The sequence below is a fragment of the Coregonus lavaretus genome, assembly GCF_964263955.1.
Source record: "Coregonus lavaretus genome assembly, chromosome: 19".
NCBI lineage: Eukaryota > Metazoa > Chordata > Actinopteri > Salmoniformes > Salmonidae > Coregonus > Coregonus lavaretus.
The window spans coordinates 32,049,972-32,064,441 of record NC_140006.1 but is presented as its reverse complement, the minus strand read 5'-3'; the positions used below and the strand labels follow the sequence as shown (position 1 = coordinate 32,064,441).

General features: G+C 44.5%; 1 pseudogene across 1 annotated transcript in view; it reads left to right on the top strand.

The window, feature by feature from the left end:
* Positions 1–14,470, top strand: part of LOC311147255 (ephrin type-B receptor 1-like) — a 308,651-nt pseudogene that overhangs the window by 86,633 nt on the left and 207,548 nt on the right. The gene's annotated exons all lie outside the window — the stretch shown is intronic.

The window sequence follows — 14,470 nt, the reverse complement described above, 5'->3', positions numbered from 1 at the left end:
ATGCCCGCAGGCCCTCCATACCATGTGATAGTAATCAGTACAGCAGTGTGACTGTGACAAGGAAGGGCAGTTAGATGCATCTATCTCTTAACCCGCGTACCCTCAGTGTCACTATAAAACCCAGCCAAGCAGATCACAGAGTAATCTGAGACATGCACACTCCTATAACACACTGTTCCCTCCCTTTGACTTTGTCTTTCTCACTCATATACTTCATGCTCACATAGACACACACACACACACACACACACACACTTACACACACACACACACACACACACACACACACACACACACACACACACACACACACACACACACACACACACACACACACACACACACACATTACTAATGATGATCCTCATTGTTTCAATCAGAGGCCAGACAGGCCTGCAGTGAGAGAAGAGAAGAGATAATTGAGATGACATCAGTGTGTTTACTCAGAACTATTTCCTGCTTTCCTGCTCTGATCGTAACAAAGACACTGTAACTCATCCAGGACATCCCATCAAGCATGGCTCACTGCCCCTTACAGCCTTATAGCTTTACACAATGGGCTCTAGGATTAGCCCCGATGTGTCTCTCTGTTTCTGTGTGTGTGTCCATGTATTTTTGTAAGTGTGCGTGTGCATGTGTGTGTGTGTCAGTTTGAGCAGAACCTGCTGTGTGGTTGCAGTAATGAGAGGGGCAAACTGAGGTTAACCTCTATAGTTACATTATCATGTGACCTCTCCAAAATCAACATGAGGTTTGAATAGATTGTCCAAGTCATGTTTCTTCTATACATATTGGAAGCTGGCAACATTTTCAAAAGGCATTCTTGGCAGGTGTAGCAATGTAGCAACAGGATACCTTCAGGAACGTATGGTTCATGTCAAATGGATTATTTTGGTTGTCGTTGTGCAATTTCCATGTTGTTGTGGTGTTTTCTACTAAACCTGCTCTTGATATGTGATTACTTGAAAAAGAGAGAGAGAAGAGGGAGGAGGGGGAAGAGAGGAGTGAAATAGGGATCGACGTTGGGCAGGGAGGAAAGTGATGGGAGGAGAGCGCGAGAGAGAAAGACAACAACATGCTTCTTAATGGAATGAAGTCTGTTAAACAAAAAATGGGCTTCTCCAAAAATTCTCCCCAACCAGCTCCACTAATCCTGGGTGGACAGGACGTTCCAGTTGTAACAAGCACAAAATACCTTGGCTTCCACTTGGATAACCAACAGTGGGGACGAGCACATTGACCACGCAGTGAAAAAGGCTTCAAACCGTCTCCATTTCCTGATTGTGATGGCAAAAAAAATCCTTCCCACCGGAGTATGTGAGCGGAGTTGAGCGGTCGGAAATACCTGCGCACCGCTCCTGCAATCCACATTCTATTCCAACCGCTCCGCTAAAAACCGCTCAGTGCTCACAGGAAGAAAAAAAAACTGTAGCTCCAAATTCACTCCATTCATTAAAATCACAATTTAACCAACACCCATCTATTTTTGTGACTACCTGGACCTACCATTTGGTTTTGAAATATTGAAACCAAACTATATGATTTGAATGAAAAGTATTTTAAGAAACATGAAAAAGTTAATGTAAGAAGCGCTCATCATTTCAAGCATATAAACACTCTAAATAGGTCAGGAGCCAGACAGGGAGCCTAAGAAGGAACGGAAATGAATTATTTAGGCTATATTATTTCAATGATTTCAAGGCTAAAGCCTTCAAGGAAATACATTGTGAAGCATTTGTGAGTGCGACACAATAGACTGGCAGGGACATAAAGGGCTCACCATTTAAACAACATGAATTGTATTAAATCATTATAGTCTATATATGCGCATATAGGCTGTCAAAACAGAAAGCTCCTTGAAAGTGGGAATATGCCAGGCCTATTGGGCCAAAATCAGTTATGGCCTATTGTATAGATAACAGAACAGAAATGAACAATACTTTTAAGAGATCTGATTTTTTGTTCATAAATATTTTGCTACAATGACCCACTTAGTTATCTACCCACCTTGTTCCTTTCTTTTAGCATGTGCACATAATAAGTACACCCTCATGCTTTCGGGATAAGTGTTCCAAAATGATTATTTAGTTGTGGACAATACTTCACCGCACTCCCTCTCTTGCTCTTGGTCCTCATCTTTGTTAGTCACCTTGATTTAGCACCTGTGTGTTTTATCAGTTACTTTATGAAAATATTTAGTGAACGCCATGACAGTAGCTAAAGCAAGGGGCTATAGCAGCACCCAAGTAGACTACAAATGCATGCTGGGCCAGCATGCCCTGAGCTCGTGAAGTGAGCGTTACTGGAGCGCTACTGGAGTGAATTTGGAGCGGGCGAAAGGCCGAAGCTCCAGCCTTTGGGAATCTCGCTTGTGCTCCAGTCAAATTGGGCATGCTCCGCTCCTCGCTCCGCTCCTCGCTCCGCTCACATACTCTGCTTCCCACTGATGAAATCTACACCACTCTGATCCGAGCATGCCTGGAGTATGCCAGTGTGTTGCTGGTAGGCTGCACAAAGAAGCAGCAAGCTGCACTGGACAGGGTACAGGAAAGGGGCACGCAAGATAATAACAAAAAACTGAGACATCCCACTGACCCTTCCACCACTACAGTCACGGAGAGAGTGTACCTTTTGTGCTGTGACCAGTCTGATACAGTAGTTCCCAACCCGGGGTAATCGGCCAATCCACAGGGGGTACTTGAGAAGACTCATGAGACCATAGGCCTACTAGTAAAATACACATGTGGGGGTACTTTAGGAGTATTCCGGGCAGAGTAAAATTCAGTGGGTGGTTCAGTAACCGTGAAAGGTTTGCAACCACTGTGATAGGTGATAGCAATTACATCATTCTCTACTGTAATTGACCAGGTAGTACGATGACAGACAATGTTTTCAAAGTTTAGCGAGGCTAGTAAGGCTACCATTGACTCCATCTAGATAATAGTTAAATTGCGGTTGTTTGGCCCAACATCAGTGTAGAGAGCGTACCGTAGCTGTTCAGGGGGCTGGATGACAGGTGTTGAATATTTGAAATGGCAGACAGAGTTGAAATGTTTCTTTCCTCTTTCTCTATCTCTCTCTGTCTGTCTCTCTCTCTCGCTCTCTTTATTTATTTCTCACATAGTTTAAAACTTTTGGTTGCTGTATTGATTTTCTTGATCTGATTTAGTAGTGGGGTATTCGCCGAGTCAGACTTAAATCCACAGAATTCTACTGTACCACAGCAGGAATAAGTGGCAGGAAAATGAAGTCTTGGATTCCATTATGGTTTGAATTTCTCCTCTTCATTCTGTTCTCTGACGCACAATCCTCCCATTTTACACATATGTTATAGCTTGCATTTGTTTTTGCTAAAACTTTAATTGAAAGACTTTCTTAAACTTTGTTACTATACTTTATTTATATATGTGTGTATATAATGGTGTATATAGACAGTATAGACAGTATATTAATAGAAAAGGTGTGTACAGCCATGACTAGAATACAGTACATACACATGAAGTGGGTAAAACAGCATGCAAACACCACCAACGTGACCAGTGTTCAATGACTGTGTACATAGGGCAGCAGTCTCTAAGGTGCATTTAAACTAGATATCTACACTGAGTATACAAAACATTAAGACCACCTGCTCTTTCCATGACATAGACTGACCAGGTTAATCCAGGTGAAAGCTATGATCCCATATTGATGTCACTTGTTAAATCCACTTCAATCAGTGTAGATGAAGGGGAGGAGACAGGTTAAAGAAGGATTTTTAAGCCTTCAGACAATTGAGACATGGATTGTTTATGTGTGCTATTCAGAGGGTGAATGGGCAAGACAGAATATTTAAGTGCTTTTCAATGGGGTATGGTAGTAGGTGCCAGGCTCACCGGTTTGTGTTAAGAACTGCAACGCTGCTGGGTTTTTTCAAGCTCAACAGTTTCCTGTGTGTATCAAGAATGGTCCACCACCCAAAGGACATCCAGCCAACTTGACACAACTGTGGGAAGCATTGGAGTCAACATGGGCCAGCATCCCTGTGGAACGCTTTCTACACCTTGTAGAGTCCATGCCCCGATGAACTGAGGCTGTTCTGAGGGCAAAAGAGGGTGGAACTCAATATTAGGAAGGTGTTCTTAATGTTTTGTACACTCAGTGTATCTACAGTATATCTGCTCATGCTGAAGGGAGGACTATTTATTTATGTCTCTCCATATGTCTAATGTCCTGATTTAGAAATTGTACACTTTAGATACTTTTTCTGTCTTCCACAGGGGGAAAAACCTACAGTACAGTAACTAGCAACGGTCCGTTGAAGTGTGTGTGTGTGTGTGTGTGTCGTGCATGTCTAGTGTGAGTTACTCTGTCGGGATCTCAGTTGAGCAGTGTATACATCCAGTGGGGACAGTGTTGTTGAAACTCTGCGTTTTGATTGGTCCCGGAGAGAACATATTAAATGATGGCCCGCTTATGGAATCTCAAATTTCCCTCGGCGGCGTTCCCATCCATGCCTGGCTCCCTCTGAATACCCATCCAGGGGAATATCATCTTTCCTCAGCTGTGGAAGAGAGATTACGTTTAGTCTGTACATTGAATAATGCATTTTCACTAGATTGTGCACATGTTGCATAGTACCATTTACATTTCCCTTTAGCCTAACTTAACAGCAGACTGATACTGTACAGCAGTTAAGATGATTTACTTTCTCATGACTCCAAAGGCCAAACACCATTTGAGTTGATCTGACTATTGGTTCTAATGTCAGAGGATGACAGAAGGCCTTATACTGCACTGTATACCCTTACAGCATGATTAAAACGATCATTTTTAAAATCATGGATGGTCAGTCCTTGCATCCATAGCTCTGTCTATGGATTTGAGAGTGGTTACATTTCTCCAGCCCCATCCCTCAGCGTTTTACCAAAGCAGTGGTCGGGTGTCTGCTTTGTAGAAGAGAGGTCACTGAAAGGCTATGGTATCTAGCCAGCCATTGATGACTAACATTAGCTAGCTAGCTCCTTTAATTTGAATAGAGCTAACCCATTGTCTGTAATGGTATGAGTCAGGCAATGTTATGAGAGTAAATAAGGACAAAAAGCCTCATCGCCTCTTCCGTATCTATGGGCATCCAACCATGGTCTCAATGTGGTTGTAATTACACCTCCATTGATTGGAGGATTCCCCTCAGATGAGTCACTCTCTACCCTCGCTGACACCTATTGGTCGATCACATCATTCTCCCCTCACAGAGAGGAATTGTAAACTCTATTACATCTTCCACATTAAGGCTAGATTGTACATTATTTAATACACACCAGAATATACAATATACACAAGCAACACACAACACACATTATAGACCCAGAAATGGGGGTCCGCCCTTTATTTATTTATTTATTTAATCTTTATTTAACCAGGTAAGCCAGTTGAGAACAAGTTCTCATTTACAACTGCGACCTGGCCAAGATAAAGCAAAGCAGTGCGATAAAAAACAACAACACAGAGTTACATATGGGGTAAACAAAACATAAAGTCAAAAATACAACAGAAAAATATATATACAGTGTGTGCAAATGTAGCAAGTTATGGAGGTAAGGCAATAAATAGGCTATTGTGCAAAATAATTACAATTTAGTATTAACACTGGAATGATAGATGTGCAATAGATGATGTGCAAATTGAGATACTGGGGTGCAAATGAGCAAAATAAATAACAATATGGGCATGAGGTAGTTGGGTGGGCTAATTTCAGATGGGCTATGTACAGGTGCAGTGATCGGTAAGGTGCTCTGACAACTGATGCTTAAAGTTAGTGAGGGAGATAAGAGTCTCCAGCTTCAGAGATTTTTGCAGTTCGTTCCAGTCATTGGCAGCAGAGAACTGGAAGGAATGGCGGCCAAAGGAGGTGTTGGCTTTGGGGATGACCAGTGAGATATACCTGCTGGTGCGCATACTACGGGTGGGTGTTGCTATGGTGACCAATGAGCTAAGATAAGGCGGGGATTTGCCTAGCAGTGATTTATAGATGACCTGGAGCCAGTGGGTTTGGCGACGAATGTGTAGTGAGGACCAGCCAACAAGAGCGTACAGGTCACAGTGGTGGTAGTATATGGGGCTTTGGTGACAAAACGGATGGCACTGTGATAGACTACATCCAATTTGCTGAGTAGAGTGTTGGAGGCTATTTTGTAAATGACATCGCCGAAGTCAAGGATCGGTAGGATAGTCAGTTTAACGAGGGCATGTTTGGCAGCATGAGTGAAGGAGGCTTTGTTGCGAAATAGGAAGCCGATTATAGATTTAACTTTGGATTGGAGATGCTTAATGTGAGTCTGGAAGGATAGTTTACAGTCTAACCAGACACCTAGGTATTTGTAGTTGTCCACATACTCTAGGTCAGACCCGCCGAGAGTAGTGATTCTAGGATTCTAGTCGGGTAAGCGTGCCAGCAGCGTTCGATTGAAGAGCATGCATTTAGTTTTACTAGTGTTTAAGAGCAGTTGGAGGCTATGGAAGGAGTGTTGTATGGCATTGAAGCTCGTTTGGAGGTTTGTTAACACAGTGTCCAATGAAGGGCCAGATGTATATAAAATGGTGTCGTCTGCGTAGATGTGGATCTGAGAGTCACCAGCAGCAAGAGCGACATCATTGATATACACAGAGAAAAGAGTCGGCCCGAGAATTGAACCCTGTGGCACCCCCATAGAGACTGCCATAGGTCCAGACAACAGGCCCTCCAATTTGACACATTGAACTCTATCTGAGAAGTAGTTGGTGAACCAGGCGAGGCAGTCATTTGAGAAACCAAGGCTATTTAGTCTGCCAATAAGAATGCGGTGGTTGACAGAGTCGAAAGACTTGGCCAGGTCTTGGCCAGGTCGATGAAGACGGCTGCACAGTATTGTCTATTGGGCAAGTTGCAGCGGCATGGGCAAGTTGCAGCGGAGGGTGCAGAGCTGGTGGCCGGGGTAGTGGTAGCCTGGTGGAAAGCATGGCCAGACGTAGCAAAATGCTTGTTGAAATTCTCGATTATTGTAGATTTATCGGTGGTGAAAGTGTTTCCTAGCCTCAGTGCAGTGGGCAGCTGGGAGGAGGTGCTCTTATTCTCCATGGACTTTACAGTGTCCCAAAAGTTTTTGGAGTTAGTGCTACAGGATGCACATTTCTGTTTGAAAAAGCTAGCCTTTGCTTTCCTAACTGCTTGTGTATATTGGTTCCTAACTTCCCTGAAAAGTTGCATATCGCGGGGGCTATTCGATGCTAATGCAGTACGCCACAGGATGTTTTTGTGCTGGTCAAGGGCAGTCAAGTCTGAGGAGAACCAGGGGCTATATCTGTTCTTAGTTCTGAATTTGTTGAATGGGGCATGCTTATTTAAGATTGAGAGGAAAGCACTTTTAAAGAACAACCAGGCATCCTCTACTGACGGAATGAGATCGATATCCATCCAGGATACCTGGGCCAGGTCAATTAGGAAGCCTGCTCGCTAAAGTATTTTAGGGAGCGTTTGACAGTGATGAGGGGTGGTCGTTTGACCGCGGACCCGTTACGGACACAGGCAATAAGGCAGTGATCGCTGAGATCCTGGTTGAAGACAGCGGAGGTGTATTTAGAGGGTAAGTTTGTCAGGATGATATCTATGAGGGTGCCCATGTTTACGGATTTAGGGTTGTACCTGGTAGGTTCCTTGATAATTTGTGTGAGATTGAGGGCATCTAGTTTGGATTGTAGGATGGCCGGGGTGTTAAGCATATCCCAGTTTGGGTCACCAAGCAGTACCAACTCTGAGGATAGATGGGGGTCAATCAATCCACATATGGTTTCCTGGATAGTATGATAGAGCTCTGCAGGCTATCTCTACAGTAGATTGCAACTCCACCCCCCTTGGCTGTTCTATCTAGACGGAAAATGTTGTAGTTGGGGATGGACATTTCTGAATTTTTGGTGGCCTTCCTAAGCCAGGATTCAGACACCGCTAGAACATCAGGGTTTGCGGAGTGTGCTAATGCAATGAATAACTCAAACTTAGGAAGGAGGCTAATGATGTTAACATGCAAAAAACCAAGGCTTTTACGGTTACAGAAGTCAACAAATGATAGCGCCTGGGGAGTAGGAGTGATACTGTGGGCTGCAGGGCCTGGGTTAACCTCTACATCACGAGAGGAACAGAGGAGGACTAGAATAAGGATACGGCTAAAGGCTTTAAGAACTGGTCTTCTAGTGCGTTGGGTTTAGAGAATAAAGGGGTTAGATTTCAGGGCGTTGTAGAATAGATTCAGGGCTTTATGTACAGACAAGGAAATGGAAGGATATGAGTACAGTGGAGGTAAACCTAAGCATTGGGTAACAATGAAAGTGATAGCATCACTGGAGGCACCGATTGAGCCGGTCTCCACGTGTATGGGGGGTGGAACAAAGGAGCTATTTGAGGCAGTTTGAGAGGGACTTGGGGCTCTACAGTGAAATTGTATAATAAGAACTAACTGGAACAGCAATAGGCAAGGCATATTGACATGGGAGAGAGGCATAAAGCAATCACAGGTGTTATTCGAGAGAGCTAAGACAGCAACTGGTAATGGTGATGAAAGTTTGGGCTGAGGCTAAACAGATAAAACAGGACAGGGTACCGTGTAAAGGAACAGTCCAGCAGGCATCAGCTGTGCAGCTGAGTGATCATAAGGTCCAGTGAACAGCAATGTGAGTCCGAGAGCAGTTTGAATTGGTGCTACAGCACAGGCGATCAGGAAGCACGGCTGTTGAATTACGTGTGCTAGCGGGCCGGGGCTAGCAGATGGATCTTCATGATCGTCGCAACGGGAAGCCTGTTGAAACCACAGACGATTACGTCGGCAGACCAGTGGTGATGGATCGGCGGGGCTCCGTGTCGACACTAGGAGGTCCCATCCGGTTGACAGAGAGGTAGATAGCCGGGAGATGGGCCTGACTCGAGGCTAGCTCAAGGCTGATTAGCCAACCACAACATCCATTCGGTTGCAGCTAGCTAGTTGTGATGATCCGGTGTTAAAGGTCCAGTGATTCAGTGATTCCGGCAGAAAATCCGATATGTTCTGGGTCGATAACGCGCTGTGCAGACCGGCCGATAATAGTCCAGGCTAGAGCTGGCTGGTAGGTAGTGCAGGCCACGGACAATGGTGAAAAACCCCAGCTAACGGTGGCTAATAACAAGTAGCTAGTTAGCTGGCTACTCTCGTCCGGTAGACAGAGAGGTAGATAGCCGGGATATGGGCCTGGCTCGAGGCTAGCTCAAGGCTAACTGGTGCTTGCTTCGGGGGCAGTGGTGATTAGCCAACAGCAACATCCATTCGGTTGCGGCTAGCTGGTTGCGATCCGGTGTTAAGGTCCAGTGATTCAGTTATTCTGGCAAAAAATCTGATGTTCTGTATGAAAACCGCTAACGGTGGCTAATAGCAAGTAGCTAGTTAGCTGGCTAGCTAGTTTCAACTGGAGATTCTAGATAAAAGGTAAGTAAATAATAGAATCCGTTCCACATTGAGTGAGGCGGGTTGCAGGAAAGTATATTTAGTAGAAGGATGAAAAGTGTGATAGGGGATTGTATACAACAAAAGACAAAAAAAATAACACAACAGAGTACACGACTGCACTGCTACGCCATCTTGGATCATACTGGTCTAGTGCTGGGGGCGAGTGTGTGTGTGTGTGTGTGTGCTAATGTGTGTGTGTGTGTGTGTGTGTGTGTGTGTGTGTGTGTGTGTGTGCAAGTGAGGGAGATAGATGCCAATGAGGTTAAGGCTGCCTGTCGGGGGCAGAGGATGACTGGTCTAATTGGAAGCTCAATTTCTTTTCTAATAAATGGCGGAGCACAGGGTCGCTGGAGAACCCATCTGAGGATCAGAGACACTCAACTGTGTGTCTGTATGTGTGTGTGCGTGTGCGTGTGTGTGTGTGCGCATGCGTGCATGTGCGTGACAGCAGAGTGGAAGGGAGTATGGAGGACAGCAGAAAGAAGGGAAGAGGGTAGGATGGGGAGAAGGAGAGAAAGAGAGGCGTAGCGGAGGACAGGAGAGGGGGAGGAGGAGGAGGGGGAGAAGGAGGGGGAGGGTGTTTGTGATGAATTAAAGATTGCACTCTCCAGCACTGTTTCTAAAGATCACTCTGTCTGCTAATGCAATGTTAATGAATGCAAATGATGTGGCATAATTTCTCCTGACCAGAGGGGAAGAGGGGAAGGAGAGAGAGAAGGAGAGGGAGGGGTGGGGGCAGAGAGGGGGGGGGGGGGAGGGGGGTGTAGACGAGAGGGAGAGACAAAATAAGGAAGTAGGAGAGAGAGAGAGAGAGAGAGAGAGAGAGAGAGAGAGAGAGAGAGAGAGAGAGAGAGAGAGAGAGAGAGAGAGAGAGAGAGAGAGAGAGAGAGAGAGAGAGAGAGAGAGAGATCCCAGGGGGTATGTTGAGTGGGGCTGCACCTATTGTAGAGAAGCTGATTGACCAGTAGGATATGATTATGCATGTGTCTCTGTCACTAGACTGTCTGCTGTTGTGTAGCTACTAGCTACCTGTGTCTGGCTAGGCTAGCTCTGTGGGGGCTGTACTGTTCTCTGCTCTCCTTTCTTGTCCTGGCCTACAACAACTTCATAATGAGAGACATAGAGAAAGGTCTTTCTCCTGACTGGCCAGGTTTTGGAGAGAGCTTACTGCAGCATAGTGTGTCATTTGTTCATTGACTTCCGCCGCTGTAACTAGGGGTTTTGACAAGAGAATGGAACAGGCATTTGAATAGTTACTCACCACCTCACTCTCTCTTTCTCTCTCAGTAATACAAAGAAGGGCTTTGGCAAAATAAAAGACTCTGATGCCTATTTCAGTTGTCTTTCCGCTTCAGCTAGTCTCCCAACCGTACTGTCTCAACTAGTCTCTGTACACATGGGTGCCAAGCAGTGTGTGACTCACCTGCTCCTCTCCTGCTGCGTTTCTCTCATTTCCACTCTTACCTCTCTTTCACACCCCCAAGATTTCCCTCACTCTCCATGGTGTGATATTGGCCATGAGGAGTGTCCCCCTCCGGTCGTATTCCCTTTTTTGCCGTCCCTGCTCCTTCCCTCCTTCCCTCCTTCCCTCCTTCCCTCTCTCTCTGCAATGGTGAGTCAGCCTCGCCTTTAACATGGAAAAGTTCATTTTCACTGACACGACGAGGTGTGACTGGGTCTCCCTGTACAGGGTGTTAAGTGTGTTTGCATGCGTGCGTGCGTTTGTGTGATCCCATTCATTTAGCTGTGTCTCCTAGCTCAGTGGTGCGAGATGCATATCCATTCATTTCCTCGCTGTCAGCTAACGTCTCAAGATTATTTTCTGTTCAGATTTCAATTTACATTGATTAACCACACCGTCATAACTGTCTATTGAGAAATGAAATGAATGAAAATCTGAAATATACATGCTCCCAACTGAAGTTGCTGGGTAAGGTTGGTTAAAATGGGTATGATAGATCTTAAAATAAAAGTAATAGACAGAGAGAGATATAGCGAGGTGTAAAATCTCTACTTTACTAAATACATTTCCTCCTTCTGTCGACCTACTGTGGTGACTCACGTCGTTATCACTGCCTCTATTCTCTTTGTGTAGAAGCAGTATTCCAACACAATCTCCCCATGTTCCACTACTATACCCCCATAAACTCAATCACTGATCCCAAATCAGCTTAAAGCATTCACGCGTAGCCACCGGGACGCGGCTCAACTGATCCTGGTTTGAAATCCGATAAGCGCCCGCAAGAGCCCGGAGTAAGCTCTAACAACATTTCGACCAATCACATTCTATGATTTTAATTTCCCAGAGTGCTGTGTGTTAGTGAATGGCTTCCCCTTGGGCGGCCAAACAGCAAAGATATTGACAGGGGGCCTCCTGTTCCATTTGTTCAGAAACATATTCCCTCTGTAAAAAGTGAATCTTTATATTGCAGTCCCCAGTGTTGACATTTGATTAAAGGTCCAATGCAGCCATTTTTATCTCGATATCAAATCATTTCTGGGTAATAATTAAGTACCTTACTGTGATTGTTTTCGATTAAAATTGTCTAAAAGAAACAAAAATTGCTTCTTAGCAAAGAGTAATTTCTCAAGCAAGAATTTTGCTATAACTGAAAATTAACTGTTATTGGCAGAGAGGTTTGGAACTCTCTTTCTTATTTGCCTATTAACTAATTTACCGGATGGTGATGTCACCATGGAAGGCCAAAGCTCCATCCCACCAAATCAGGCTGAAATGTCAGGTGGTCTTTTCAAACAGTTCTTACACTAAAAGGGCATTATCATAATTTTCACAATTTCATAGTATTATTCCAACCTCATAGTGTGGAAATAGATATAAAACCCAGATAAATCACATGTTTGACTGCACTGGCCCTTTAATATGTAAGACACAACAGTTTTCATTCCTCTTTTCCTCCTCAATTTGTTTTCAAACCCTATTTAAAATGCCAGGCTCAGTGGCATGCCAACAAGGCTTCATCGTTATTGAACTCATTTTAAATCCTACTGAGTTTTCTCTCCTCTCTTTCCCTCTATTTATCTATCCTCCTCCCCACTCCCTCTTTCTCTCTGAAACATATATCTTGATCAGGCTCTGAGAATTTGCTGCCGTATTGACCGAGGAAGAGTGAGCAGCCGAGAGCCACCTCACCACATGTCATATCAACCCCCTCTGCATACATCACTCAACATTCAGGCATGGCCACAAAGGGAGAAAATTACACTGGCGGCCCCTCAGTCTGTCATATATTGGTTACAATTAACCAGACAACACTCCTCAGCCTGTATCTGAACATTAAACAACCCAGTCCCCTTTGTTGTATATCCTGTCAATTTCTGTTTCTTGTATTGGCATTCCCTATAGCCTACCTCTCTGTGTATAAATGGGATCCTGCAACTCCCTTGGACAACATGTAATTATGCGTGTCCACTGTGATGTATCATGGGTTCGCGTACTGACGTGTAATTGTGTAAAGAGAGCTGGAGGTATTGATCACAGACGAAGGGGCCTCATCAATGTTTAATGCAGTCGCAGTCGCAGTCCCCCTCTTCTCTCTCTCTCTCTCTCTCTCTCTCTCTCTCTCTCTCTCTCTCTCTCTCTCTCTCTCTCTCTCTCTCTCTCTCTCTCTCTCTCTCTCTCTCTCTCTCTCTCTCTCTCTCTCTCTCTCTCTCTCTCTCTCTCTCTCTCTCTCTCTCTCTGTCTCTCTCTGTCTCTGTCTCTCATTAGGTATTGATCATTCCATTCCAGGCCACAGTTTCACTTGTGGAAGGCTATGGTGTGATAGAGAGAGCTGTTGTATCTGGGACCGGCGGTTCAGGGCCTAATGGCTGGGGGTTAGTGGTCACCTGATCTATAGCTGCTGAGGGGTGACTGTAGCAGTGTTTGCAGAATGGACAATCACATGTGGGATGCCCTGGAGGGAAAAGGCATAGTCAATAGACTCAGTAAAGAAAACAGCATTGACTGAGAAGGCACTTTGCTTTGTTCATACAGTACTATAGCTGTTGTTCAAAGCCTGGCAAACGTCATAGGTGCACTCCTCAAATCAATAAAAATGACCCTGACAATTACACCAATGACAGATAGATAAAATTGAACCCCTCTCTTACAAACACCCTAGCAGTCCCTGTTTACAGAGCAGTGATGGGAACTGGGCTGGACTGCAGCAAAACAATTGATTCACTTTAATTGGTGTGGCTGGCAGTAACAAATGATGCACACATTGAACAAAGGACCAGCCATTCCTGAATCATTCAACAATAACGAATCCTCTCTCTGATCCGTTCCATTCGATATGGCCTTCTGGCCTTACGGCTTATAGCTATAATGACTGTATGCCTATAACATTTAATTGTTTTTATATGTATTGATGTGGCTTCACATACTTTACTAAGACAATATACTATGAACAACACAAAACTCTATAACGTAACTGTTTCAGTTCTTTCCAGACTGAATTTTTCCAGACTGAATTGCTTACGAAACATGTATTTTTTTCAATTGATCTCCCCGCTACGCAGGTCAAAGCTGACATGGCAAAATGTAAAATACATGGAAACACTCCCTGGGATAGCCTCCAAACAGGGACAAGAGCATTTTGGGTGCAAAGTGATGAATGGAGAGCAGGGAGGCATGGTTAGATGTGGTCAGGTCTAATTGCGAGGTGATTTGGGGGGAGCCGGCCGGAAGAAAAGGGGACAAATTGTTTTATGGGGCTTTTAGAGCTTAGTGTGAAACAATTAGCCCAGCGTGAAACGACCTGGGCCAGGGACAGAGCTGGCAGTGGCATGGATTGGGGAGGTAGCTCAGGATATCCTAACAGCTCAGTAAAAGCACAATGAAATCAATATGACTTATAAAGATTAAATATATGTCAATGTGACTTAAAATATGACATTATCTCAACATGAATCAATCCACTCACTTCATGCTGTATTATGTGAGTGGTCATGAGGTGAGGAAAATTAGTAGAGTCTGGGAT